Below are 14,298 nucleotides of genomic sequence, written 5' to 3'. Positions count from 1 at the left end.
GGATGTGAATACTTAGTCATGGCTTGCATAATTTGCTTTGTCTTGAAGTGCCACTTTCAGTATGCCTGCTTTACTTGCCAACTGTGAGATGAAGGACTACAACATAAAATTATCACTACTAAAAAGCAACGAGAAGAATTAAGCACAGGGATCTTCATGAAACTGTAGTCATAAAATTAGTGCCTACCTTGAGCCTTAATAAGTTTTGTTTTTTATGATTGCTATAAAAGAGTCCAAATGTTTTTGGAGGAAATGTCTATGAAAGTATATCATCTGTTAAACGCTAACTCCATCAATTTCATCTCTTCTTATTTTGCACTTGACAAAACAAATTTGAAGTGCTGCCATGCAGCAAGATGACAACATGCAATGGCTTTTCATTACAAGATCTGCAGCAGAAATGCAATAAATTCAGGAATACAAATAAATACCAATTATTACCCTGTCTTCTGGTCATTAACCAATGCTAAAACAAAGTACTAACACATGTTGCTCCTCTTGGGTTTCCTGTTTTGCTGCTTTAGTTTGACCACAATTAACTATGTTCCAGGAGAATTATGGGAAGAGAGTGGTGTATATGTGCATTTGTGGGATGCATTCCTCAGTGCTCATCCCCTACTCATTCATTTTACTCTTCTTGCTCTCAATTCTTTCCGTTTTCTTCCATCTCTCCATCACAGCCTGAGGCTCCTTCTAATCGTCCTCTGCTGTGCTGATTGGACTTTTCATTAGTCTTCTCCCAGAGGCTCTGCATGACCTCCTCTGGGTCACAGCCTACTGATTATACCCTTTCTATTCTTTTCAGTGTTGTCTTTATCAACTCCTTGAAGAAGTCAGGATGACACCTACTTTATCTGCATCGTTACGTCTGAAATCTGAATTTGTCTTAAGATTTTCACATATATTATGTGTATTTAATATAGGGTAAAAACTTGAATAGAATTGTACATACTTTTTTGGGACATTTGGATGAAAGGTTATGATTTAGTTGACTGAAAAATATATAGATGCTGCGGTGAAACTACAGCCTGCCAAGAAAAAGATTCAAGATAGGTCTCCGACATGTCGACTACTGCTTGAAATGGCTTAAGCTGTCTCTGCATATTTGCTGCTTGACACAAAACCCTTATTGGATCTTAAGCCTTACCTACTGCCCGTGACATGTCCTTGGAAGTCAACAAACCACCAATAAGTCAGTTACCGAAGGGATTTTAATGATGCAGCTATATGCCACAGGCTGCCAGCTGAGCACGTCTGAGGGCTTGTTTTATCGTTGTGTCCTGTTTTTTTTGTTGTTTTTTTTTTTTTTCTATGAATGTGCTCTAGGGTGGGAGGAAGATATGTTTTTGCCATGTGACTAACCATGACCTTGTCCAAATGAAGACCATAAGCCACACATCCACCCCAATCACACACTCTCACACACACAGACACAGTTTCATCTCTTTGCCCCAACCCCGGCACGCTCCAAAAACTGGAACAGATTACTCCCCTATGAGCTTGTTCGAGCTCTGATTGCTGCTACATCCAGCTAGGCTTTCAAGTGGCCTCCTGTGTTCACAGCACCCCTATGGGTTAGGGCCCACTGCACTACACATGGGGACTATTACCCAGGCCTGTCGAGGCCAGCATGGGGCACGCCGTGATCCCTATCCGCGCCACAACACTCTAAACACCCATTTCCACTCCCAATCACTGCAGTTAATTTCAGTGATAGCTCTGTCCACAGCTTTCCTTTGCAGTGGAGTGTTCAAGCTGTCCTGTCGGAGCACACAGAGTCGGTAGTCAATGACAAGCATCATCAACTGAGCTTGCTGTAGGTGGGTTTGGCACTTCCTGCACAGAACTTTTGTCAGAATTTAGAGAAATATTTCCCTGTATCTCTCTGTTATCATGAATTTACAGTTTCAAAACATAACCAGGCCGATGAATAAAGTCAGATCCGTTGAAGTTTAAGTTTGTAAGGTACAATAACATAAGTTTGTATTATTCATTAGTTGTTTCTTGTATGTAAATAATTAAGCTGATAATCAGTTTGATTTAGTTGGTAGTAAAGGCTTGCTTCAAGTTGCTTGCTTTTTAAACACCATCTCAGTCAGACATTTTAAATGTAAAGAATAAGTGATTTACTCATCACATTCTTAAAAACATACACATTATTAACAACATGCTGACAAGGATATATTGAAACAATGGAAGTAAATCCTAAAACCTAAAGGAAATAAGTACAATCCTTAAACATCCTGAGCAATTTTGAGTTCACTCAGCATGTGAGTGCTTACAGGGCTTACTGTAGACTAACTCCTACGTGTACACAAAGAGCTTCCATGGTGGTAAACCACACTGGGAGATTTATGACAAGTGAACATAGCATTAATGTTGTCTGCATGAACCTGATTTAATCTGTACTGATTTAAAATAGACACTGACAGAAAGGCAGAAGCATAACATGGGCAGAGCCAAATTTTCCCAGTCACAACTTAATTATTATTTGGTAGCCAGAAGACAGGAAGCTGGAACAAAAACATGTGAGTCATATTTGGAAAGTAATAGTTAATTGTTCAGACTGAACAGCGATTCAGAACACCGCTAAACTCCAAATGCCTCTGTGTTGGATTAATCTCTGATGAAATGGTTAAAAAAAAAAAAAAACACAAACGAGTGAAAGGTAAAACCTTTTTTGGCAAAAGTAAAAAGAGTATCTGGAAAAGGAAATGAGTCCAATCCTTACTCCCAATTTCCCCAAATGCAAAGTAATTTATAGCCACTATATCACATCCAATTAACTCCACAGTTAAAGTAGTCAATGCTGATTACAATATCGCCTTCCATTTTACATTTCCTCCTCTGCTCTTATGCTGTTTGCTTTGATTTATAAGAGTAAAGCTAGTGTCAGAGGTTGCTATTTGCAGCTAAGTTGTCACCGTCATTTGGCAGATCTTACTGTATATGAAGTAAGAGGTGCTAAAAGATAACATTGCATTGGGCACAGAGGCAGTGAAAAATGTTTTGGATACAGCAATGCGTTATTACATTTCAGAATAAGAATCTACTTATTCAGTGAGAAAGAGAAAGAAATGCAAGAACATTTTTAAGAACTTCATTTTATAACTGTTTTAAAAATAGTTGACTGAAAATGGCACAAGATATATATTCTGCAACACTGCATCATATTTCATTTTATGTATAGTAGTACACTGGGTAGGTCTTTAAGAATCAGTATAAAGTCATACAGTCTAGGTTTGCCTAGCACATTATGCATGGTGAATTTTATGCTTATCTCAATGAAATACCTTACTGCCGTAATTTATTGCCAATGAAATGGAAAAATTGATTGCATTTTTTTTTCTTAAGCACATTCTAAATTATATACAGTTTGTTAACTGGAACATAACCCAAACAAAACAAATACATTTAGGTTTTGAGTTAGCAAATTAGGCATAATGGTCATAACTCTGACAGCTAAATGGCATTAAAGTGTAATGGTGGGTTTTGTGTAAATATGCAATAACAGGCTATAGAGCCAGTGAGAAATAGATCTAATTTCAACACTAAAACAACACATAGACTTCATTTAGACATCAGTCAAAACACGTCAATAGCTAAGGTTTAAATGTATATATAAACCTTAGCTAGCTATTTTCTAGGTTTCCGCAGGGAAAAAACAAAAAAATGCTAATTTAAGAACCAAATATTTTGAGAATAGTAGGATATATGGCAAGATTCAATTTGCAATGCACATTTGCTGGCGGAACAACAGACATTTTAATCTAACATGGGATAATAGCTTTGAATTGAAATGATGTGGCTCTCACAGAATATCCCAGGGGCATATGAGAAACAAATAATTTGTAATTGTTAAAAGACGTCTCCAATTCATTCATAGCAATAGAACCATGATCAATAAGCAAGATGTCTCCTGGATGAACATGTCATTTGTCCAATTCATGGTATCCACTTTAAACTGCTCAATTGTGAGGTTTAAACCAAATGTAGTCAATTAAGCTAAGTTTAGCCTAGACATTTAGGTTTGGACATATTTTATTCTAAAAATGTTCACTGGTGTGGCATATGTGTACCATCTTGGTTGTGATGTGGTTTGAAGCAAATTCATGTCAAAAGTTTACTAGTGTTACTCTTTCCTTGAGGCCAAACCAGCGTCTAAAATGCTCTTTTTTGTAATTTCCCAAATGAATATAAAGATTCTAAATCTTTAAGATTTCAAAGAACTTTCTTAAGTTCTTAAGCATTTTGGAATGAAAGTGATAGCTCATTTAAAAACTCATTTAAATTTTAATAACAAAACAAACAAAACAAAGAGTAAAATACCCGTTAAATTTGAAGAGATGTTTTTGTTTTTTTTTGTTTTTTAGGTACAAGTGGACAATCCAACTCCCTTCCCCCTGACACAATGGCTCCCTGTTGAAGTGGACCGCATCACTATTGCAACAAAAAAAAATGTGTCTGATTCCATCCCATTCTTCAAGCAGGAATTGTGCTCAAATTCATATGTAACAAAGGTTGTACTGTAATCATAGCATATGTTTGCCTCACATTTCTCAGTGATGGAGGTTTGTGGAGTACAGGCAAAAATCTGACACAAAGCTAAACAGAACAACTGGCTTGTGTCCTCAAAGAAAGGCTGCCCCATTAGAAGTCATCATTCCGTTTTGCTCATGATTCGGGGTTGCAATGCTGCATGTGACCTCACCTGTCACCATTTAGCTGACAACCACAGTATGGTAACCTTGTTAGATGCAGGGCAGGAATGGCCCTTCCCTCATAGATAACAATCAGTGTGTCTGTGAACTTCGATATGACACAAATATGAACAAAACTGCAGCTCTGCAGCAAAGCCCACTCTGGAGAACATCAGGCGTGGACAGTTTCACAGGGCAGTTCCCTGTCATAAAACCCTGTTATGTCTCAGGGAATTTGGCTGGCAATGTCTCAAACCTCTTTAGAGGGATGACGGAGTAGAAAATATTTCTTTTCAGTCTTTCTCTTTCCTCGGGATATTTCTATTTTTTTTCCCTTACTGAACAAATCTTCCTTGTGTTACTGATGTGTGCCGCTGGATCTGTAAACATCACTCACGACAGATTCCACTGGAGAATTAGAAACAGCTGCAGTTTCTGTCTATGAGCTGGGAAAACTGAGTGTTCCTTTTCACCTTTGTTAAAAAAGTCCCCCTCAAACAGCCGTAGAGGTGGCGTGACAGCGGTCTGCACTCTGTCACGATCACATCACCCATACTGTGGGCAATTAAAAGCTATGCAGGTCAAAAATAAAGAACCAGTCCTTCTCTCTCAACAAAATGGACGGCCATATTCAGTGTTCTTTAGAAAAACATAATGTTTTGATTTGTGATGCATCTATAACACATTTTCGTCTCTTTTTAATATTTTTGACATAATTTTCATTTCAGTTGTGTTATAAATAAGCTTTGAAGAATGAAAAGAAAATCATTAGTTCTTACAAAGCAGTTTGTATCAAATTCCACTAGAACCCAAAGACAATCATTAGGGATGTAAACTACTTACAAATGTGTACATTTTTGAAGCACAATTTTAAATACAGTCAAATATAAAACCAGAATCTAAAACATTCTTAATTTATTTTATATGGGTTTTTAAGCACGAGACGGTACAAGACTAAAACGAAAGAAATCTCCATTTTCTTTCCACTTCCACTGCTGCTACCCTTCTCTGCTGCTGCTCTATTTATCGTCAGTAAACTAGGAAATGTGATATACAGCACCTCTGCAACAGCTCATACGCTATCAGTGATGTCATTAATTTACAAGAAACTCAACCAGCTGTACATTGGTTTGATTCCTGTGAACCTCCCTGCTGCTGATTATGCTGAAAGGGACAGATTTATTAATGGCTGCTTGTGTGGCATTTATTTCTGTGAGAAAAAAAAATCAATATTGCCAAGTTTAAAGAGAGAATAAGAAAAAGCATATGCTTGGCTTCCATACAAGGCCATTTTGTATTAGTCAAGAGGAAATATACAACAGATAAATACTAAGTATTCCAAAAAATATGATAGAAAACACCACTCCAAAGGGGCTGATGGAAGTGAAAAGTAGAAGTGAAAAAAAAATGCATATTACAATAAAATAATTCCCAGACTTCCCCTCTTTCAACTAAAGGGAAGAAGTTTGAAAAGAAAAAAAAAGAATTTGCAAAAGCTGTGGGAAAGTGTAATTAATCTCAATATGCATAACTGATTAACTGTGTCAAAATCTCTCTGGAAGAAATAAGGGAGCATGCCACACAAATTCAGACAATCTGTTCTCATTGCACTGACTGGAAAAACAAATAGGGAATACCCACAGCTTTTCCATGGCTGTTTTCTTCAGCTTAGGAAAATATTTTAGTCATTTATTTTACTCTGCCTTTAAACCCATTAAGACCCAAACTTGTTTTTTATAAGAGCCCCCCCTAGGACAAACACTTTTTTTAATCACACTATTTACCAGAGTAAAAAAATGACAGAATAACTATAAGCATAAATTTGCTCAACCTACCTTACTTCAAAACTTACATTGTTTTGCACTACAGAGATATGTAAATGTGGAGGTCTGGATGTAGCCTTGCTTTACCTTCTTTGGGTGTTTTACTTGCCTTAGTAGAGAAGCAGAGTGGCTGGAAGAAAATGAGTTTCAGCTAAGACTTTTCCTTGAAATGCCATTCTATACCTGAAATACTGAACTGAGTATTTTCCCTTTCTTATAATTGTTTTTTTTTTGTTTTGTTTTGTTTTTTTTTTTCAAAATTTGCTGGCTGCAGCTTGCATCGAAACTGAAAGGTGCTCTTCTACCACCTACTTGACTGGAGTGCAAACAGAAATAATGTGTGCACTTAGGATAGGAACTTGTGTGTGATTTGATATGATAATTTCCTGGCCCCGGATTTAGTGAGTCAGTTTTTGGTAAGAAATTTATGAAATTTAAACAGGTTATTTCACCACTAACTAGCTACCATGATACGCTCTAATTTGCAACTGATGATTTGACTTCGAACACATAGGTAAATTTATTCTCAGTGGAACTCCTTAACATTAGATTCTTGGAGGAAGTTGCCTTAACTCTTGTTGGAAAAAGCCTATGAATGCACTTTTTGAGTGGGAGTTGTATTCTGACAACATATAGGAATGTAGTGTTATATGCTTCTTACTGCCGTTTCATGTAAGTGGAAGTGACACCTGCAATATGGTCCCGATCATTCCCTATCACCAGACTTACACACAGCAACATTATATCTGCAAACCACATGGCCTCAGATTTCGGCTTAAAACCAGAACCAGTAACTTGATAATGATATACGCCGATAATATTTGAAGAAGGATTCTACCACAGTTGTAATTCACCTCCTTTTAAAGTGAACCAGTCATAAAATGCAACACTGTCCCCTCTCACTCTTTTTCTTGCTAACGAGAGGAAAATTCTTGGTCTATGGTGATTTCTTGTGGGACCCAAAATGACTTCATTTTCCTTGAGTATTGACCTTAGAACAACAATAACATTTACCAGGGATATTTTCGCAGTAAAACCACAACTGCGAGACCACTAAAATATCTAAGTTTTATTGAAAAAAAAAAAACAAAAAAAACATTCCAGACAAACTTTATTTTGTGTCTCCTGTGTCTCAAAAGTTCTATACACACATACACACTTTCCCTGTGTATTTACATGGAGATTTGTGTTTGTGCATTTGACTGTTTGTGTATTTTAATGTGGGAGTGTGTCAGTTTAAACTATGTGTATATCTTTCTCTACACCATCAGAAAAAAAAGGAAAAATAACTTTCTCTCAGCCACAAAATAATTGGCCCCCAGAGCCATTATGAGTGGCTCACCCATGTGAGCAAAGAGTCAGGGCTGACCAGCACTAGAAGATAGAAGTTAGATAATATTTGTTGGATTTTTCTCAGCTATGGCAAGCCCGTCCATTTTAATTGATACAGATTCCCCTTCTCGAGCATAGGTTTTCATCTTTTTTCCATTATCACTCTAAACTTATGAGAAGGCATTTCTACAGTGTAGTCAGTGTCAAACTCTGGTTTCGGGAGAAGCAGAGTGGCTGCATATCACTGGACCAGATCTTGACTACTGTGTAACTTCTGAGGATGTCAAGAAAGTTTGGTTGTTTGGTCCACCTGTTTTGTAGATCTGGATAACTGACTTGTCGCTTGAGGCATTTTGTTTTGCACTGTGGGGTATTGTCTACCGTAGTTGCAATTACTCTATCCTGTCCTTTTATGCTTGGAATGAGAGTTGGGCTCGTGTTGTCAGCTTGTTCACTGTGTAGACTTGACTTCCACCATATCTTAGTGTTTGTGGAAAGGATCTCAATCTGCATGGATAGTAGATTGGCTTCCTGGTGAACCAAAAAAGTCTTGTCTTGACTTTCTGTGGATTAAGTGTTGACCTCTTCATCCCCACGACGATAAGTGGATACTGGCATTGTTCAGAGCAGAGGATGCAGCAGCCAGGATGACCGTCTACCATCTCTGAGGCCATGGTTCTCAAAGTTGGATTATTTCCTGTGGGTGGCAGGTCAACTTTGTATCTTGGTGTCTTGCTTACAAATGATGGTAGAGCAGGAGATGAAAAAAATGCCATGGAACTTCATTTCCAGTACTGTGGGTGATGCATTCAGTCTTTTGTAATAAACAAAAAACTGATGGAAAAATCAAGCTTTTTATTCAGTTGTGTTTCCTTATGTGCTGTCTGCTCTGAAGATTATATTGTTAAGAGTGTCAATCATCTCAGCCCTGCTCCATTAATCCTTCACATGATTTCAGCTCATTACTTTGTCAATGCGGGCCTTCGAAGTAAGATGGGGCTTCCCTTGGTGAGCTGCTGCACATGTGATTTACACTATTGATCCAACATCCTGATTAGAATTTTTAATTAACGAAGGAAGCTAACTGCCTAGAGACAGGAATCCGTATGACCCTGAACACGCCTGATGATTTTCATAGCGGCGCTGAGTCTACGTTAATTGCAAGGCTGATTTGACTAGCCTTGCCAGAGATAATATGCTGTGCCACGTTTGAATAATTGACCTCTCTCTCTTTTCTATTTAAAGATCATACAAGCCAAGAAGGGAGTGTGAAGTTACATGTATCACTGCCCTAAACAAAATATGAATTGTGGCAGGCTTTACTGTGCACCTGTGCCCATTGTGGGTAATATTTTGCTTGTTTAGCTAATGAACACAAGATTCAGAGGGTTGGGAAATGGAAGGGGAGGGCATGCATTTCACAGACTCCAGTACCTTGACAATAATCTGTGCATTTCCCACAGCCAGGATAAGGGCCACTAGGGGTATTTCCACAGCCTAAAGGCCTTCCATTAACTATTAATCTTCTCCTGGAGTGCAGCAGGGGAACCATGGAGTCACAGCTGCCATCACACTGGATCTTTTTTTTTTCTCTCACCCCTCCTTTCCTCTCCACTGGCAAACAATCCACAGCTATGAGGAAGGGTAATTAATTTTAAATAAAATACATGGTTATGCATAATTTATGCCCAAAGCCCAGAGCTACTGGTGTTAGACAAATACACAAACTCCATACTGAATTACCAGCCATTTGAGCTGAAAGGAAGAGTGTGGATTGTAGCATTTTTAGGGTTGTGGTTATCCAAACAAAACAAACATTTTAAGAAGTATCATTAAAGGTTCCTGGTGTTTTTACAGTGGGCTGGTTTGGAATGAAGAACAGTTTCCATACAGTTTATAAAAGACAGTTTGTTTGGTAAGCTAGCATATAGGGATTATAAATTGTCTCTACACATGATTCCAAATATCTTACTGCCATTCTTCCATGAAACCATATTTATGGAATGCAAGATTTAATAGTTGTTTTATATTCTCTCACCTGAGATATGGATCTCTGCAGCTCCTCTAGAGATACTTTGGGACATTTACTGGTTTATATTATTGATGCTCGATAATATTCCCCTTTCTGCTCTGTTATTCTTTAGGTATACAGCAATGTGCTGGAAAGTGGGTAGTTGTGTTGTGGTTTGTCACAAGTGAACTATTTAGTAATTTGGTCACTTTTGAAGGCAGGTAGGTGTAATCAAGTAAACAAGTCTGAAATAGCCTTTTGCATTGGTATTTATAAAAAAAAACAAAACAAACAAACAAAACAATGTAACATCTATCATCCTACAACTACACAGTATTTTATTTTGGCCAATCACATAAAATTACTTTTAAGTACAATGAGGGTTGTGATATAAATTTAACATACACTGGCTTAATAAAAAGTCTTGTTCTAAAATTCCTGTCTAAAATTTCCATCTCTTCCATTTACTTTTCCATTTTTCAATTGAATTTAATATGGAAATGATATGCCTCGTTTTAGATGTTTTTTGTACATTAGTAAACATAATCTGGATGTGTGTCAAGCAAGGTCTATCAGTCAAACTTTGTTCTCAATTTTCCATACAAGTGGATGTACGTTCAAGAACTTCATGTATGATTGATAAATCTGTCACAAGACAGAATGTGTTGATATTTTAATGGAGAAATTAAACATTTATCAAAGACATAGATAAATTACATTTAAAAAAGTAAAATGAACCACATTAAAATTTAACATTAACATAATAAAAGTACTAATCTAGGCCAATGGAACATTCTAGAACTATTGACAGTTATATCAAAATGGTAAAGAAATTATAGGAATGTTTTTGTTTTGATTTCAGAGACACAGAATGACCGTCGTTCATTTTAGGATAACAAAGAGACAGGCAGAAAATTAAGAGGGGCTGCAAAGGAGAAAAAATGGTGGAGGATTAAACAGAAAGAAACATTCCCTAGCTGCCCCTGTTAATTGCACAGAATTGGAAGCAGATGCTCAGTTGCAGTGACGTTATCTGAGTAGACCTTGAAAGGCCTTCTGGTCTGAGGGCAATGGGAGTTGTGCAATAGATAGCAGGGAAGACGAAGAGAGATGACAGGAAAGATCAAATGTTGCCCTAGTGTGTTAGCTTGTGCAGAAAAGCAAAATAACAGATAATGAGTCTAATGTTGCAACTACGGCTTTGTTGGTGCAAAAACTTATAACCAACCAAGAGAATGACTGACATAAGGAAATATGCCTCTTACTACACTACATAAAATTGGTACAATGAAGAATACAGAAATAATGCTTCTAAAGTATGGTCAGTATAGACATGCCTCCAATTGTCAAGTTTTGATATTTCAGAAGAATTAGGTTTTATTTACTAGGTAGTTTACAAGGGACCAAAATGCACTTTCAAGATATACTAGATACTCTCATGAAGACTAAAAATATGTTTAAAATGGTGCTGTCAATCGATTAAAATGTTTTATAAGATTACCCACACTCTGGTGCTGTCAATCACTATGCCTAACTTTGTACATAAATAGGAATGGAGTTTTGCAAACCCTTCCTGCTGCTCTCCAATCAATTAAAATGCAAGCAATTATCAAACTTTTTTTTTTTTTTTTTTTAGCAGAAAGCAGGTAATTTGGTTTCCCAGTACTCAACATGAACTAACGGAAACTTACTCCACTAGACTTTCAAGTAGTAGCAAACCTGTTCAGTGGACGACTGACAGATAAGATGTAGTTTATGTGCCCCACTCCTTTCTGATGCTGCCATGGCAGCATCAGAAAGGAGGCTGTTACTTCCACACAGTGAAAAAGTATTTGCATTTTGTCAAATAGTTCAGAAAATCAAAGATAACTTGAAAACTACAAAAAACTGTTTTCAAAGATTATAATAGCCCTAAGATTATGTATACATTAAATAAATGCAGAATATGATTCAGCATAATTAGTTTATAGTGAACTTTACTACAGGGAAATCTCACTGTAATTATTTCATACAGTTAAGCTCACAATTATACATACCTCTTGTAGATTAAGATTCAAAGTAATCTTTAATTCTTATATAGAATTGAGATAAAGATAGGGTGTTGCCAATAAGGCCCTCCAACCTTAAAGACTTATAGCTCTTCACGAAAGATGTGCGCAAGAAGCTGGTCAAAAATTCTACAAAATGCTTGATTGCTGCGATGCCAATTAAGAGTTTTCTATATGTTATTATTGAAGTGCTATTTTGTTGCTAAATGTATAGAAAACCAAATACAATATTTTCAGATCTAATACCTCATTTACATTGTTTTATTGTCTTTTGAGAGATGTCTTTCTCATTTCCTATCGGAAACAAACTCATTGGTTCACTGGAATTAATCGTAAATCTCAATCTGCCAGGGGAGAGGAAAAATTTTGGGCTTAACTGTGTATTACCTTTGAATCTGACCTTTCCACGTTAAGGGGTTTTTGGTTCAGTTTTTCAGGGAAGACATCTCCTGTGCCTGAGTGTGAGTTGTGATTAGCAAATGGATCTTAGAGGGACGGGGCCTTAGGGCCCTAACTCCTATAATTACACTCCATCCCTGGAGAGGGACCCTGGAGTGACAGCAGTGTAGTTCCCATTTTTACCAGGTCAGATGCTGCGATTGAGCACACCCTGTACTCATGGCCCTATCCTTTTTAAAGAGCAATTCCCAAGGACCCCAGGACACCGGGAAAAGCTCCACATTGCCAGTGGGCACCTATTCTACCAACCTACTTTAATGCTGTGAGGCCTCTGCTCTCTGGCACTTGTCTGTGCCATTAAATAATGATTAAAGGAGAGAAAGTTTGGAGACATTTCAGATGCTTAAAATAAAAGTTTAAGAAAAAAAATCAAAGTGTAAAGGTTAGAATTATAATGCATACATTAAAAAGGTGCTTTTTCTTGCAGTTGAGTAGTTTTTCTATTGACCATTCTGCCAACTTTTACTCAACAAGATGTGCTTGAGTGAGATGTAGATGGAACTTTGGGATTGAAAAGTTCATCTCATGCACTTGGTGTGTTAAGATAGAAGATGTTTAACATATTCAGTGGCAGATGGTTGCAGTTTTGCCCTCAAGAAACAGATTGACTCACAAATCTCCCTGCTTCTTTCTTGGCAGATGTTAAGAGCATCTGATGTTTATGGCTCCACTGTAAAGCAGCTGACTACAGTGTATGGCCATGTTTTATCCCTGCTACTCACTCCCCGTTTTCTACAGTAACAAAGTGAATCCCAAAAAAAAAAAAAAAAATCTTTACATGGCTCACAAATTTGGTCCAAATTAAATGCATTCATCATAAAACGGTGCCGTAAATGAGTAAATATATGATGTAAACTGTGAAACGTTTAGTATAAAGTTGCGTGGATAACAAATCAGATTTTATTTTGAGAGAGTTGAAACACTTTAAAATTGATGTGCGACTAAAGAGAACAGAAGGGCAATAAACAACTTGCAAATGCTTAAGCAATATCAAAATTATTGCATGCTGTGATGAACTGTAAGCTATGAAATCTTTATTGAATGAAAATATTCTTAAATATATGAGTTTGCTTTTCGACTGTGAATTTAGTCCAAAATACTATTGGAAGATGATTGCTAATGAATTATGTTTTTTTTTTATTTGTTGTTGTGTGAACAGGACTTATGGATTGTTTTCAGTGATTATGAAATGGCAAAACACTGATTACAAAACAACGGGAAAAGTCATTGTCACTGGGATTTGCCTTTATTCATCCTGAAGACAATATTCTTGCCGCTCCATAGTCTGTGACTCTATTCAAGATGCAGCTTTACGTTTCACATAAAAGACATTTTCACTGTGACAGAACAGTCAAGCGCTCTCACTCTGTCTATATTGCTCTGCTAGTGACAACACTTTAAAGATGGAACTGATGTGTCCTATTGTGCATCACCATAGCTTAGAGCTTTCCAAAGTTTCATCATGTATTTCTGCATCAGTACCAGTGTTTCATGCATTGTAATCCCCAGATCATCAGAGACTTGTTTTTTTTGTTTGTTTTTTTTCTTGACAAGAACCTGGACAGATTTCTCATTTTAGAAAAGAAAACTTAATGTCCCTTTCCAAATGTAAGGTGGCTTATATGACCACAAAATATGGGCTCATTGTCTTTTTGTCTAGCTGAGGTGAACCTTTGAGATTAATTTGAAGATTAAAATTGTTTAATATCTATAAGTGATTACCATGCAAAGAGGCAAATTTTGGAGGTTTTATTTTTCTTCTTTGTACTTTTTGTTCTTCCTTATACTTTTTTTCTGCTAAATAAAGGTTTCAGTTAATACAAGTTTTTTTTTTTTTTTTTTATATAATAAGTGATTAGTTATTTTTTAGTAATTAAAATCTTTTTTATATCAACATCTATGTGAAAGAAATATTAGGATGAAAC

Source organism: Poecilia mexicana, unplaced genomic scaffold (genome assembly GCF_051168715.1).
Source record: "Poecilia mexicana isolate PSO_F unplaced genomic scaffold, ASM5116871v1 scaffold_4, whole genome shotgun sequence".
Lineage (NCBI taxonomy): Eukaryota > Metazoa > Chordata > Actinopteri > Cyprinodontiformes > Poeciliidae > Poecilia > Poecilia mexicana.
The sequence above is the reverse complement of the archived record's forward strand: the minus strand, read 5'-3'. Positions refer to the sequence as shown.